The sequence below is a fragment of the Spodoptera frugiperda genome, chromosome 8 (genome assembly GCF_023101765.2).
Source record: "Spodoptera frugiperda isolate SF20-4 chromosome 8, AGI-APGP_CSIRO_Sfru_2.0, whole genome shotgun sequence".
Classification (NCBI taxonomy): domain Eukaryota; kingdom Metazoa; phylum Arthropoda; class Insecta; order Lepidoptera; family Noctuidae; genus Spodoptera; species Spodoptera frugiperda.
In genome coordinates, this window is record NC_064219.1 from 3,423,306 (window position 1) to 3,438,977 (window position 15,672).

The 15,672-nt window shown below is 33.2% G+C and overlaps 1 long non-coding RNA gene across 1 annotated transcript; it reads left to right on the forward strand.

Moving 5' to 3' along the window:
- The first annotated feature begins 232 nt into the window (after positions 1–232).
- Positions 233–3,598, forward strand: LOC126910911 (uncharacterized). Its single transcript, XR_007705505.1, has 2 exons — positions 233–565; positions 1,672–3,598. It is a non-coding gene; the product is annotated as an uncharacterized LOC126910911 (long non-coding RNA).
- The last annotated feature ends 12,074 nt before the right edge of the window (positions 3,599–15,672 follow it).

Sequence of the window (15,672 nt, forward strand, 5' to 3'; positions counted from 1 at the left end):
AAGATGTTACATACTTGTACCAAGTACATATAGGACGCGACAAAGGGTTGCACCCTTCGCTTCGAGCTCAATTCTGCAGCAAGAACGCTGCAATCTATATACAACGGCCATGTAACTCTGCAACGATTTAAAAAAAAAACCAGTTTCTTTTTACAACACATTATAAACGCGAACCAGTTCGGTGATATTTTTTTGCACAACTTCGGCTCCAAAGGATTTTAATCTCTATCCTTTTTTGTGTAGAATGCTTTTTAAGTTTTTTGCCAGTTTAGCGGCTATTGTGGTCAGGTAAATAGTGTGTGCTTAACAAGGAGTGGGGAGGCGAATGTTTAAGGATTGCGACGCCCGATCGATGGCAGTTCGCTTTTGGCAACCGATCGATTATTACCATCAAGATGTAACAGTGATTTTAAAGTCAGTGTGTTCAAAATCAGTCAAGTTTATAACTGCATAGAAGTAGCAAATCTCCATCAAAATTAATCTGAAGTAATGAAATATGATTCTCAATTCAAGCCGTTGAATTTTCGAAAAGCTAGACGTAGCAAGGAGTATCCAGACCACACAGGTAAAAAGAGATTGTTTATTTATTTGTCTGTTCGTACGCCATATGGTGGGTGCGCATCATACGCAAAATGACAACAGAATTCTTTCATTGTCGTTGTGTATTTGTGTACATACACCATTGACATGACTCATTTTACATGTCTCATTCTGCACGGGATGTTGCGTTATTTTCATTTATTTAGGAGATCGTTTCGTTCTTTGTTTGTCTGTCTAGGGCTTTTGTGCTTCGAAATTGGTAGGTAGTGTGTTTGTTAGTACTTAAAGGCATTGTGGATAAGTTAGGCTTTAGGTTTTAGTATTTAAAATTGATAAATCAACGATTCAAATACTAAAGCCTATTGTAGTATTTTGTATAGTAATTTAGATACAAGTGATTACCACGTAGATCACCGGTGATCTACGTTAGCTGTCGATTTGCCGATGAACAGTTTTTCAGTTTTCTGTCGGCAATCTAAGATTTAAAACTCGTTTTAAAATGTTTACAAAATTATTAAAATTATTAAAAATCTCTAAATGATTTAGGTTTAATTTTATTTAAATCTAATTTATTGACAAACAGAGTGTTAGGACAGAGGAGGATTTTTTATTGATCACAGAAAAAATAATATCCGAGTAGGTAATACTTTTTTAATCTAAGTACTGAACGAACTGTTACTATTAGGTAATTTTATTAAATTTAAATATTTTAAGATAATATTTTATTTGAAAAGATACAAATTACGAGAAAAAAAATCCTTTCTTCGACTAATTATTATATTATGGCTTGAAACTAGTCGAGTTCCTCGTGAAACAGTTGCGTGATTAAGCCGATAACATATCTAATAATTAAATAAGTATGTCTCACGAAAGTTATAATAAAACTATCTTCAACTATTTATTCAGTCAAAGACAAAATATTACTAAACTACTTTTAACAATACAATAATAGTTATAGTTAATCCATTAGTATTACCAAAGGAATCGTTGCAAAGATTCAAATAAATCAAACGACCCCTCTAATACAAAAGTTCAGTAAACCACGTGACGTGTGTAAAACTGGCAAACTGGAGAACAACAACAAACTGAGCGAAAAATCCGAGATGATTTATACGCCATCTTCTTTTACAGAACGAACCAAACCAATACCAATACATCGGCAAACGAAAACAGTTTCAACGCGTCGCCATTACACGTCAAAAATAGAAGAAAAATTTGGAATTTCAAAAATGGAACAATAACCTCTAACTCGGCCATGGACGCCGTTCAGTCAAAAAGACAAAACCAACCAGTATTTACTCACGATCCGGTGGCCGACACTTCGCTGGTGAAATTCTTTTACCGATACCGATATGAGTATCGATTGCAATCGGTTTTGAATCGATTCGAGTTTTTAGGATTCGATGTATGGTGATTTGTGATTTGATTATTTTATTGTGATTATTTGGTTTGAACGTGTACTTAAGCTGTGAATTTGTAAAATTCAAACATTCGGTTTTGCTTGCTATTCCGCTGTTTAAAAAAATGGTATGTAATTTTTCTATGGGTAATTAACTTACTTGATGAAATTTAATGAGGCAAAGTGATTTAATATGACTAAAAAGTGGTTTAAGATACAAAACTGTTAAATGTGAAAACATAATGAATATTTTAAAACAAAAAAGAATTCGGAACTCATCTATATATTAATGATGCAAAAACTTTATACGCATTTTTACGAAAATTGCGCGGACGTAGGAGCATAAAATTTGGTACACTTATAGTTAATGTGTAGGAGAAGTGCGGAACGCTATTATTTTTCAAAAATAATGCTTATAAAATACATTAAATTAATAAATAAAACATTACACACACATACATAGTATCTGATCGTATTTGACAAAACGTCAAAATTGATAGACATTGCGATGATATTCTCACGTCTTATATGAATAGAGTTTTATAAAAGAGTTTGTTTGAGTTTGAGTTAAATAAAAATTATCCTTGAACGTATGTTAAATTGTAAATTAAATCGTATATGGTCGAATTTCGGCCACTAGGCGACCACTAGTTTCTATAATAATACCAAAATCTACAAAACACTGACCATTTCTGATTTAAAAAATCAGTTCAATAATACTTTTTTTACTGTTCATAAAATTTATCAAAATCTAATAAAAATTTCAAATCTCAATAAAAATACATTCATTGCGAACTCAATTTCTGGTTTAAAATATTACATAAACTCTAAGAAATTACAAAATTTTAATATTCCTACTTTACTGTTGTTCTAATTACTGACAGAAATAAATTAATACATTCGTTCATTAATGCATTTTATTATGCATATGTAAAATTTTAATTGTATTTCTGATTCTTATAAAAACAAAAAAAAAAACTAACCTATATCGACCTTCATAATATCACAACAGTCTATCAGATTATCAAAAAGTAATTCTTTATCTTCCATTCATCATACCATTTTCATTACTAAACTACATTTTTTCTATTACTTAATACCGATTACTATATCTGGATATCGATTAAACAAGAAAACATTCAAAAATCGGTTCGAACATCTAAATCAATATTCATTTAATATTGTCAACCTCTCTATTATACCTATCTTGTATCGAACTACTGTTTAAATTTTAAATATCAACAAGGTTATTCTCTCAATGTTTCCTCTCTAAAATATTTGTATCCTGTAGTAGAGCTTTGTAGCAGCTGACGCAAAATAAACATCGATCGTTTCCCGATATCGATTTCAACAAACACAAAAATCGATACACAATCAATAGACAAACGTTTACTTTCATTACTTTAAAACCATAGACAACATAGACTGTTCTATTTTTAAAACTGACAGATGTGGATTGTTTACTATTGTCAAATTAGTTTTTGTTGTCAATTTGAACGTCAGCTGCTATTTAAAATAAATGTACCTAATAGCTTTAAGTTAAATAGAATTAGATTTAACCTTTTAATATACAGGGTAAATGCAAAAGTAACTTTAATGCGAAATACCAAATTAATTAAACTTTTCAATCAATAAAAAACATAATATTATTAATAAAAATCTGTCTCTATAATCTGTCTATTAAGTCTGTGACAGTAAAAACCGTTCTAAATCACATTTATATCATAAACATATAAGCAAAAGTAATATTTTTGATCTTAACAAAACAATTTATTCTATACTCAAATTATATACATTTCAGATTTCGCATTAAAATTGCTTTTATACAACTTATAATAATATACATATCACTTTCAAAACAAATACCTATAACGAACTCTAACTACCGCGCTCAGGGACATTTAATGATTACTTAATACTTAAACTTATAATTTATAGTTCTTCGTTGTTACTAACCATTATGAATCACTGTTATCTGATTATGAATAAATTAAATTAAATTCATTAAATTATTCCTTAGTAACGATTTTGTTCTGAAAACAATTCCTTAGGAATAGGTTAAGTAACCATTAAATGACTCTGAGTACAGAGGTAATTTTCTCAATAGAAAATAGAACAAAAAAAAAAATCTACGTCAATTTTTTTCTCTATCTCATTTCATTGAAATAAAATTCTTGATCATAGTTTGTATACCTTACACATTACCTACTTTATGCAGTTTTTAAAAAAATATCATTATAAGACTTAAATCTGTTTGAAAATTAAAATTTTCTTTGATAATTTTGTATAACAATGTTCTTAAATAATAATTATAACTGTAAACTGTTAATTTCTTTTTGTATCTAATATTAATTGTGGAAAATATAAACTTTTTGTACCGAATTAATACATACTCAGTAATGTTATAGAATAGTTGATAATAATTAACTTTTAACACACCTACCTCTTATGTTATTTTAATTTATTTTCTAAACTTTCATGTTAAAATCTTTCGATTTGATTCCACATTTTGTTTTTCATTTCTCTAATGTATACTTTTTGGATTCAATTGTTTGTTATAAATACTTTTGTGTAAAACTCTCTTTTTGGCGAAATATACGTTTGGCATCAATTTATTTGTTTCAATCATCCTTTATTTATCTACAGTTTACCGAAAACCAAAGAACATCTCATAATCTCATTAGAAACAAATCTAAATCACTCGCTAAATCGTTTAAAACTCCACAAAGCGAGTAATTACACGAAAACAGAATACATATGCTACGGTCGCCATCTTGAATTCGCGAGGCGTCACGGTTTTCGCTAAAAAAGGCCTAAGTACGCGACCATCCTACATACATATTATGCCAGAGACAGCGGTGATTAAGTGCTATTTTTATCCCACTCAAAAATGCACCGTATTCAACTTGGAACACAGTTAAAATCTGTTTGGAGGGGTGTTTGTATTTTTTTGGTCGTGCCACAAGGGACCGAGGAGCATTTAGCCGGCCCACCCTCGCTGGCGATTTCTTACAGTGCAATATATTATTAATATATGTGGGGTACTATGGAGAAAAATGGCGAGTTTTTCGAAGGGAAACTGGGTGCTTTATTGTCGGCCTGCTGTGTTAAATGGGGTAGATTATAAAATTGTCTGCGCACTCACGCTTATGTGCTACAGATATGCTCCTAATATTTTCATGGGGCAATTTTGGAGTTTAAAACAGTTTTGTTTGTATGGTTACTGTAAACACTAAAGCGCATTTCCTGTATTAATCTATTAAGGTTGAGTAAGATCTAAATTGCTTATGGGTTTCAATAGGTTTCCGATCTAGACTCGCATATTGCGTATAGGTCTCGATAGGCAATCTTTATCGATGATTATATTTTAGGTGAATAAATAGAAACACATTTCATATTAATTATTTATTTATTTACAGTAGGTCTTACGTGTTAATTGACTAAAGACCGTAGTCAGAGACATTTAATGGTTACTTAACCCAGTGCTCTGATTGTTTCTGTATCAAAATCAAAAACCAAGGAATAGTTTAAGTAATAATTAAATGTCTCTAAGTACGGCAGTAAGAAATGAGTAGGTATATAAGTAAGTACTTATAGTTAGTTTTTAGTAGGTATTCAATTCAAAGTTTTGACACAGCATGCAGTTTAGATTTATGATCGGAGTGTGGCAATAGACTCACCCCTTTCACATGTGACTAATAACGTAACTGATGAAAAATGGGTCTCGGATCTGTTTACCCCTTTGTGGTATGGCTTGGTGTTATGATACCTATACAACAATATAAGTGTGGGAGAGCCATGCTTCGGCACGAATGGGCCGGCTCGACCGGAGTAATACCACGGCCTCACAGAAAACCGACGTGAAACAACGCTTACGTTGTGTTTCGTTGTGTGAGTGAGGTTACCGGAGGCCCAATTCCCCCTTCCCAATCTTCCCTATCCCCATTCCCGAACAACAACCCTTAAATTCCTGACTCCCAAAAAGCCGGTAACGCACTTGTAAAGCCTCTGGTGTTTCAAGTGTCCATGGGCGGCGGCGATTGCTTACCATCAGGTAATACGTCTGCCCGATTACCGGCATGTCTCATAAAAAAAAAAACTTATATTTCTATTCTGGTATTTAACTCTAGTTAAAAAACTGAAGTAATTTAGATTCTGAAACATTGGTTGGTTTAGAATTTGATGTAAAAATTACCAATAGGTAGGTAGACCTTGTATACGTATCTATGTAACTTTTTTTAGGGGGGATAATCATACAATCACTTCTTCCGCCTTTGCGAGTGTCAAAATCTTACTGACTAAAATCCATTCCGTTATTACTCCTGCTCTTCGAGCCGGAGTCCTGGTAACTCGCTTGGTAGTCGGCAGCTCTGGGTACATGTATGAAATCTAGCGTAGACAACACTTGAACTGAACGTATTGTTTGGCAATGTAGATGCACAAATGTCAGAGTTTTAATTAGTTAAATATACATCTATTTGCAGTACATATTTATTTATTAAGTACTTATTTATTGATTACTTATTTAAGTTTTTATTTCTTGTAAATTTATATACAATAGTTATTTAACATTAAACATAAATACTTTTTCTAATAAATGTCTTATGTAACTTCATTTCATAAAACATATTCTGGCTTCTATAAACATTAAACAGAGTCAACGCTCAAACAACAAATCCTTAACCTATCTTCACGCTCCATACATCGTTGGTATAAATTAAAAGGATTTTTTTATATAAAACAGAGACATCTATTCATATGGACCGGCTTTATTTCCGTTATGTGCCAAATAAAGGACGTTAATTTTCGCTTCGTACTGCTTTAAGCTATAAAAATGGTGGGCAAGCTTAATTTGAATGCGTAAGAAATAAATCCGGTTTTTTTGCAAACACTCTGTATATTTGCGGGTTTATGGGACGTGGTTGGTATTATTTTTATGTGTTATAGAAGATTTGGGATGCTTGATTCTTTATGGGTGTATGATCTAAATTGTATAAAAATGAATCACTAAATTTGTTGCTCAGCGCAAATCTTGAGAACAGCTGAATAGGGTTTTTTGTTGGGTTTGTTATAGTTTTTTTTTTGAGGGCGGAACGTCAAACAATGTCTTCTCCCGTATACGGTGAGACGTTAAGTTACGAGAAAAACGACTTTAAAAGAATTCTCATTGAATCTGTTTTATCACTTTACCAGTAATATAACTGTGACATTCGTTTACAAAAAATATACAAAGTGCCACAAACTATATGTAAAAATTTATCCGACATTGATTATTCCGTCAACTGCCATAAACGCTATTTGGCTAACGACCTCATTTCAAAATCTTTAGATCAAATTTTGACATAAGGTATTTGAAGTTAATGTCATAAGATCAATTAATAGAATTAGTGGCAAGATCGGTTATTCATATCAGCCGTTAACGACCTGATATTTAGCTTAAAACTTATTGAATCGCTAAATAATCTCACGTACAAACTTCATCAGTACTATCCAAAATAAATTGAAAAAAAAATCATGTTCCATACGAAACTGCTCTCGGCGAATTCGTTTTCATTTTATACTGACATGACACGGTTATTTTCAGTTCATAATATAATTCCTCTAAAATTTCATAAACAAATTTCAGTATGCCCACGGCATACATAAAATAGATACAGCTCATACATAAACGGGAATAAAAGTATATAATAAAAACTAGTTTGTGTTAAAAAGTAAACTTTTCGGTAAGGGCTATAGAGTTGAATTTGGTTTGTAGAACAAAATAGATTCCCTCGCCTATGACTCTATGAATAGGGTGCCTCTATGCGCAGGCAAATGAGGGTACTATTTTATAAATAATAGATGTAGGTACATAATATTTAATTTATTCGTAAATATATAACGCGATTGGTTCGTCCGTTTATATAAAATTATAAAAGTGGGGAGGGAATGTTAAATTATTTATGCGACTGTTTGTAACTATTTTGTAGTTTTCACCGTCAAATCGGAACGTTTTAATAATTCACGTTAATGACTTTGTAATTACGTGTGCTTATGATAATGGACGTTTTTCCCACTTTCCGGTATGGGGTGGGGATGTATAATAATTATATTTTATATTAAACTTATAATGTATTGAAATTTTCGGTCCCTACAAATGAAACGAGCAAAGTTGGTTTTGGCCGTGTCGGCTCTAGTGTTGGCACTTGTATAAGTCTGTTTTTTTAATATAGTATTGTACAAAATCGTGGTGGCCCGGAGGTTTAAGACGCCCTCGCATAAAGACACGCTTCTCATGCACGAGGGTGCGGGTTCGAAACCTACCAACGGCGAGTACCAATGTGACTTGTTCCGAGCTTTCATTACTTACTAATAATTTAGAAAACATCGTGAGGAAACCGAGCTTACAATTTCTAATTTTAAGTTTGAAATCGCCATCCCGGATTGAGTAACCGTGGTGATTAATGTTTAAATCTTCTCCATACGAGAAGAGGCCTTCGATCAGCAGTGGCCACTTATAAGCTGTGATGTGAAGTATTCTAATGATAGCCCGTAGCGTTACATTTTTTTACGTTAACGTCATCACCATTATCATTACCTTACTACTAAGAAATGACATTTTCTTACACGGATAAGGAATGAGCAATATTATTTAACCCCTATTCTTCTTATGGGTGTCGTAAGAACTTATGACAAAATGCATTACATCTTTACAATAATTATCTTTAACAAGATGTGCTTGTGCACTATGTGAAACAAATTATCTAAACTTTCGAAAAGTTACGTGAAGTCTTCTCATCAAAAATCCCGCAGTGTCTGAAGGAGATGATGTACAGGATGTACAACCAGTGTATGTTGCCGGTGATGACATACGGTACCAACTTTTAGTCCCTAACTGCTGGCCTTTTAGAGAGACTCAGAGTCGCCGAGCGAGCGATGGAGTGAGTAGGAGGAGTAATTTGTACGAATTCTTTGATTTTAGTATGATTGAAGCCCGATCGATCAATAAGTTGGTTACTAGGACTTACCTTCTTAGCTATATTTATAGCTGTCATCTGAAATTAATAATTCTTACAAGGAGCTAAAGGCGATAAAAATATTATCGGTTAAGAAAAGTCAAACTTGACTTCATGATTGGCACGGTGGCTGGGCAACCGATTGCCGTACAATGTATCGCGGGTTCGAATCCCGCCCGAAACAACAATGTGTAAATCATAAAATTTTATATTTATACACGCCCCCACAAAATAGAAGTAAATCCTAGGATTTTTTTTTATTTTTAACACTTAAATACATTTTTAGTTTGACAAGATGAATCCACGTTTACCTTCCAAAATATCATTCTTGGTTGTAAGAACTTTTAATAATTAGCAATGTTTTTAGTAATTATTTCGTAAACATTAAAATTATCATATCATCCTCATCATTTACACCATCCAGCATTATATTTGATCATAAAATTACAAATTTATTAAAAAGTACATGTAAACTCAAAAAAACTAAAAAAATAATCGGTTCAAGTACACATATTATACTCACCCTACTCATTGTCCAGTACGCATTGTTAGCACCCCGATTTCATTGTCGTATGTAACTTAGCTATTCCACGATAGATGGCGGTATTACCAACTCAACGATTTGAAACTAATCTCTCCAGAGAAGTCTAATCTTTTATCATCTAGATTTTTATTTAAAAGCTAAAAATGTAACAAACTATAAACCAAAGTATAATTATATTTTTGTGAGCAAAACTTAGGTAATATTTTCTAAACAATCTAGTTTAGTTCTTCTAAGCATGTGTAGATGGCGATACTGTCGAAACGTTACGCCGTAGCACTTTCTAAACATTTTTTTTATCATTTACTACGTCTTTTTTTAAATAAAAATTGTAAAAAAAAATATTTTGAATTAACAAACTATTTTATAACAGTGAATCATATTTAATGACTATAATTTTAACGATAATTACAAAACTAACTATGACGATTTTGTTTAATCAGTTAATGCCTCCAAACACGAATCAAAGTTGCAAGTTAAAACTGAACAAAATGGCGTATTCGATCAATTACAAAATAATAATTAATTAGGTATCGCTGATTCTACTAATGGAACTGCTATCGTTCATCAAAAACATTGGCAAACGCATGATTATTGGCTCTTTTCATGTTTTACAATAATCATTATTGCTCGCTGTTATTTCGATTTGAAATTAAACAGCTACTGATATGAAAAACATTATAAATTGGAAGTATATTGATGACAGAGTAGAATATATTTGTAACCACTCCTACTCTTGCCGTGGGTGTCGAGAGACCAATAAATGAATGGAGTTTGAGTTTGGCTCAACCAAAAGACTACAAGTATGAAAAAAGACCCGACAGCAGTGGTCTTAGATAGGTATAGGTATTTGTATTAAGTAATCTAAAGACTCCTATTCCTACTGTTGGTATTGTTAACGTTGACAAAAAGACTACACATCTGACAGACATTGACCAGCAGTTAATTGTAATCTCTAGGTATGATACACCAAAACCTTTTTGAATGCGATTTCCGAACCACTTATTAAGCTTGCAGATTATCGCATTTTTTATGGTACCTATAAACCAGTAAACGAGCAGACGGACGGAACGGATCACCTGATGGTAAACAGTCCCCGCCCATGGACACCCGAAACACCAGCGGCGTTATAGTTGCGTTGTTGGCCTTTTGGGTTTAGAAATTTAAGGATTGTTGGGGAATCGCCTATTGGGAAGTGAGTTAATCTGACCTACGGTAACCTCACTCACTTAACGAAACACAACACAACCATTGTTTCACGTCGGTTTTCTGTAAGGCCGTGGTATCACTCCGGTCAAGCCGGCCCATTCGTCCCGAAGCATGGCTCTCCCATACTTAACGTTTTTTTTACGTCTAGGAGACCCATAGTGTCATGGGCTGTTGATGCTATAACAATTAAGGTGTATGGTGTTGGAGTAGAAAACCTCGAGATAAAGTCATGTTAGTGCAAGTAAAATTTTTTACACCCCAGATTAAGTGTGAATTTTGGAATCAGGAAACTTTTTTACTCTAAGTAAGAAGCAAATCTGATATTTTAATTCCGTAACTATTACTCATATTTGAGTAAAATAATTGACATTGACAAGCTAGAATATGGTACAGAAAGAATAAGAATAAGTCGTCTAAAAATAATAAATATCTCTTACTTTTTGTGAAAAACGTTACCCCACACTAAGACTTTCTATTGTCAAACAAATTTAGTGTCACTGAAAATGCATCTATCATTGGTGTATTCTGTCATGGTGGTTTTTAGTTATTTCAAATTGGGCTTGGTACGTTAACTTAAAAAAAAAAACATGATTCTACGTATAAAATATTGTACTCTCATTAACTGATTTGATGTCCAATGATGACTGTGATGATTGTGTGTGATGTGACTGATTTATTCATAAAAGAACAGACATATTATTTGTAAAAAAGTAACAAAACAGCGCAAAATTTTAGTAGAACCAGTACATTTTGCTAAATAGTACCAAAACAATAACACATGAAATTTAAGTCAGCAGTTATTCCCGTAGTATTTCATGCAATATTAATAAAACTATACAACCAATAACATTGAAAGCATTAAGCAAAAACAAAAAAAGAATAAAATAACAAAAATTGCAAGGTAAAGTAAGTACTATTCAAAATTTTATTACAACTTATGTATCGGAAAGTAATCTGTGCGCGATCCCGCCATTCTTTAAAAAAAAAGAAGACTCGACGCGTCGCCATGGCAACGGGGTTGGCGCCAATTCTGCTTCATTTAATTTTTTTAAATATTGAGGCAACGACAACAGTGCGATTCTGACGGATATTGAGAATTTGTTTATTTACTTGTGTGCAACAATTGGTGTGTTGCTGGCATTGAATTAGTTTTGACTAGAAATATTTGTTGGTTTTAGTTTGCAAGGAATTTTGTTATCTGTGGGTTGCTTGAGTGTAGAGGTCGTTGACCTGTCGTGGTAAGTGTGGACGGTGTGTGGAATTTTGTTAGTGTATTAAGAGTTAGATTGTTTTTTTTTTCAAGGTAGAAATATTTAGTTATTTGGTTTTTTGATAGCGACGTTAGTAATAGTACCGAGGTATCAAACTTGTTTGTTACCGAATATCACCGCAACTTCCAGTTACATTTTCAGTTTAGTTTCAAAACCAAACGTGATATTGTTGTGGAAAAGTTATATTTGATATCCGCACAAACAAATAATATCCATTACCTCAGCGCATTGCACTCTAACGCTAAAACCAACTCAAATTCTAGCATTTTGAGCAAAAACCACTGCAGCGCTGCATACTTTTCATATTTATCTGAATAGGCAATTAACTGTCAGTATGTTGGCGCGCAGAATTATGAAAGACCGCGATTAATCAGCGTCAGCGTACATACGCTTTGTTCCACAGCTCTATTTACTATGTACATAGCGGTGACATCTCATTATATACCGCGGCCATGTACTCCCGCCGATCACCTATCTAGGAAGTTTGCACGCAAAAATCTAGTGCTAGGTGTTTGCCCCCGCACACACGCACAGCCGCTAACACTACGCGGCATGAGTGAGACTGCGTGCTAGAAAAAGACAGCCATAAAAAACTCCCCGCTGGTGTGAGGTGCTGGCCCCAAAAAAAGCACCAAAAACGCAATCTGCGCAACTTCCCGGCGCAGAATCGTTAACGACTCCGGCTCTCTTTATCGTACACGCCGTGCCTCCTATATTTCTATTTTTTCTCCGTCAAACATTAGACGTAAGACGATCTCTGTGTAGTGCAAAAAGCAACTTTATTTCATGACAGCACAGTCGAAATTCGCTTCTCGCCAACATGGCGTATATTTGGCACGCCGGCCGCTAGACGCACACACCCGCACCGGAACAGAAATAACGATCGCATTTTTGACCGAAAAGGACGGACAGATGGCTGAAAAGAGAAGAAAAAAATGACGACCATTTTGCTTTGCGCACCTACGAGGCGTTCGAGGTGAGCTTTATGTATGCTCTTTTTTTCGACAAAAAAAACCGAACCAAAACAAATGCACGTGGTCGGGTGTTATGACCGAACTCGGGAAAAATTCTCTCGTCCGCTAAGAGATGCCGTTGGGCGCGCTATTTTTTTCCGCTCGCCATTTAGTTATGAAAAAATTTACTCGGTGGCGCTTTTGTCGCCCGTTTCAACATGGACGGCAGCGACGGGATACTTTTGATTTTCGTTAACTGATATCCCAGCTTGGTTATGTTTATTTGTTTGTTTTATTGATCTCGTACTAGTCGTTTGTGATCCGGCCAAGTTCACAATTTGACTAAATAAAAGAATTGATATTTTTGTGGATTTAGAACAATCCGAGAAGCGATTGTATTTCTTTTGTTGCTGTACTTGTAAAAAATTGTACTTTAGGAGTTTTTTAGATGTTTGCGTTCAAAACAAGTAATATTTTACTTAGTTTCAAGGAATTATGTAAACTTATATAATTGTTGTTTCTATTGGTTGTAGAGAGAAATGGTTAATGTTTATGTCAATGTAATTAGTTGTAGTATACTCATTGTACCTATAAGTCATTCAGAAATTTTATTTACTATAATTTATAATAATAGGTAATTAAGGTACGACATTTCAGTTACTCTGTAATCAGCGGTAAATCTTATACCATTAGAGAAAAAAGAAATTAGGAAGCTCACTTAAATTCTATTAACTATACTAACTTATTTTTATCTAACTTATAAAAATAGACTATATTTTAAGCAATCTAAATTATAAATTAGTACCTATGTACGGTTTAAATTAGTTCTATTCTACAAATCAAGCCTTTTCGTTGTGGAAAAAAGAGATTATACCTAATTATTATTGTATGGTCATTAACATTAAGAGTGTGTACCTAATATGAGATCTATCTGTTATCAGGAAGAGAATATTTTTATGCAAATACAATGTGTTTCAAATGTTTCAGTAAATGACAATATTGCAAGTATGTTCTAATTTAACATATCTATTAATGTTTCAGTGTGCGAAATGCAGATGCCTTGTTCAAAGCATAAGTAGCATTAAAAATTGCAATCACTCTTGCAAGCAATAGGTAAATAAAACAATTGATTTACTAAACAAACGTTTATTGAAGCAGTAAGCCATATTAGACCAGAACCTTATAAAAATAATAATTTTAAAAAGCACTAATCATTATGAGACTTATATGAAAGTTAGATTTGGTAACATTTCTTTAAAGAAATATGTAATTATTAACTAAATACTGTATAAGGCAATAAAGCACGCCATAATTAAAAAAAATACATACCTAACTACTTAGTATCTAATATATAAAATTTCCATGTCACAATGTTAGTTACCGTACTCCTCCGAAACGGCTTTAACGATTTTAACCAAATTTTATATACGTATTTAGTAGGTCTGAGAATCGACTACTACCTATATATTTTCTAGAAATAATTAATAAGGCAACAAAGTTTGACATTCCAGCTAGTTTTAAAATAATTTTTGCCTCAGTTTATAATTAACACCTAACTATTAGGGCAAGTGACCCGGTTGTGGCCACCGACCCCTTTGTGGCCATTTGGACCTTCAAATATTTATAACTAAGGCATGGACAAATTAATTACTCTGTTATGTACAGTATTTAAAATATTGAATATTGGAGACACTGATACCGTTAGCAGCTTTGATGTGTCAAACTTCACTTCGATGCAACAAGTCATTCTTTTTAGTTGAGGGTGAAATTGTTAAGATCTTAACAAAAAGGCTAAGGCGAGCGAGTGAGTATTTGGTTTTTATTTTTTAAATCTTTGCTTATTGTTTGGATGTTTATGTTAATCTACATGAAGAATATATTGTCTAAGTGAAAATAAAGTTATTTTGTCGCCATATGTTTCTGAAGTGTGGTTATTAGAAGGTGGCCACTAATGGAGACAAAATTATGAATTTCTCCACCTTTGGCCACATGGCTGGCCAAAACTAATGTACATAGACACCCGACTTCTTCCCCTTTATTTTATCGTGGCTTTTTTTCCTTGGCTTTACATATCAATAAATACATATTTTTCATTTTCAGAGATGCAATAAATTGCCTTCACACAAAGGGGAGGTCAGTTTACTTTGCAGCTTTTACCAACGTCATATAAATGTTGATCTCCTTATTTGTAAGTTAAATTCAAGTGAAGTAATAATATTTAATATTTTCCAAACTAAATAAAAACCATTGTTTGTAAAATGTCCATTTTAATTTATAAATTTTGATTACTTTTATTGTATTTTTTGATGGCCAGAACTGGCACACGAACGTGGCCACAAATGGCACGAATCTGGCCAAAAATGGCACAAACTCCCTTTTTTTTTCTTTCTTATACAGTTATTTTTCTATTGGACGTTCTTTAAAAAAGGGTTTTCTTAGGCAAGGTTAATACATGTTAAATGACTTTTTACAAGAAATATGTTCGTAATAACTAACACTATAAGTTAAGAAAGCCTCAAAGTCGACAAAATTCTTAAAGTGGCCAAAACCGGGTCACTTACGATACCATAAACACCTGTTTAGCTCCAAAGCAGTTAGTCTATGGTAAGCAGAAGCGAAGCGAAGCGCTGGTGAAGGCGAAGCGAAGTGGATATGCTTACGATTCTTCCGCGAAGCAGTGTTGATGAGTTGAACGGCACCACGCGAAGATATACACCCTGGAATTTTATATTTGAGACGTTAAAGTAATGTAGGTTTAAACATA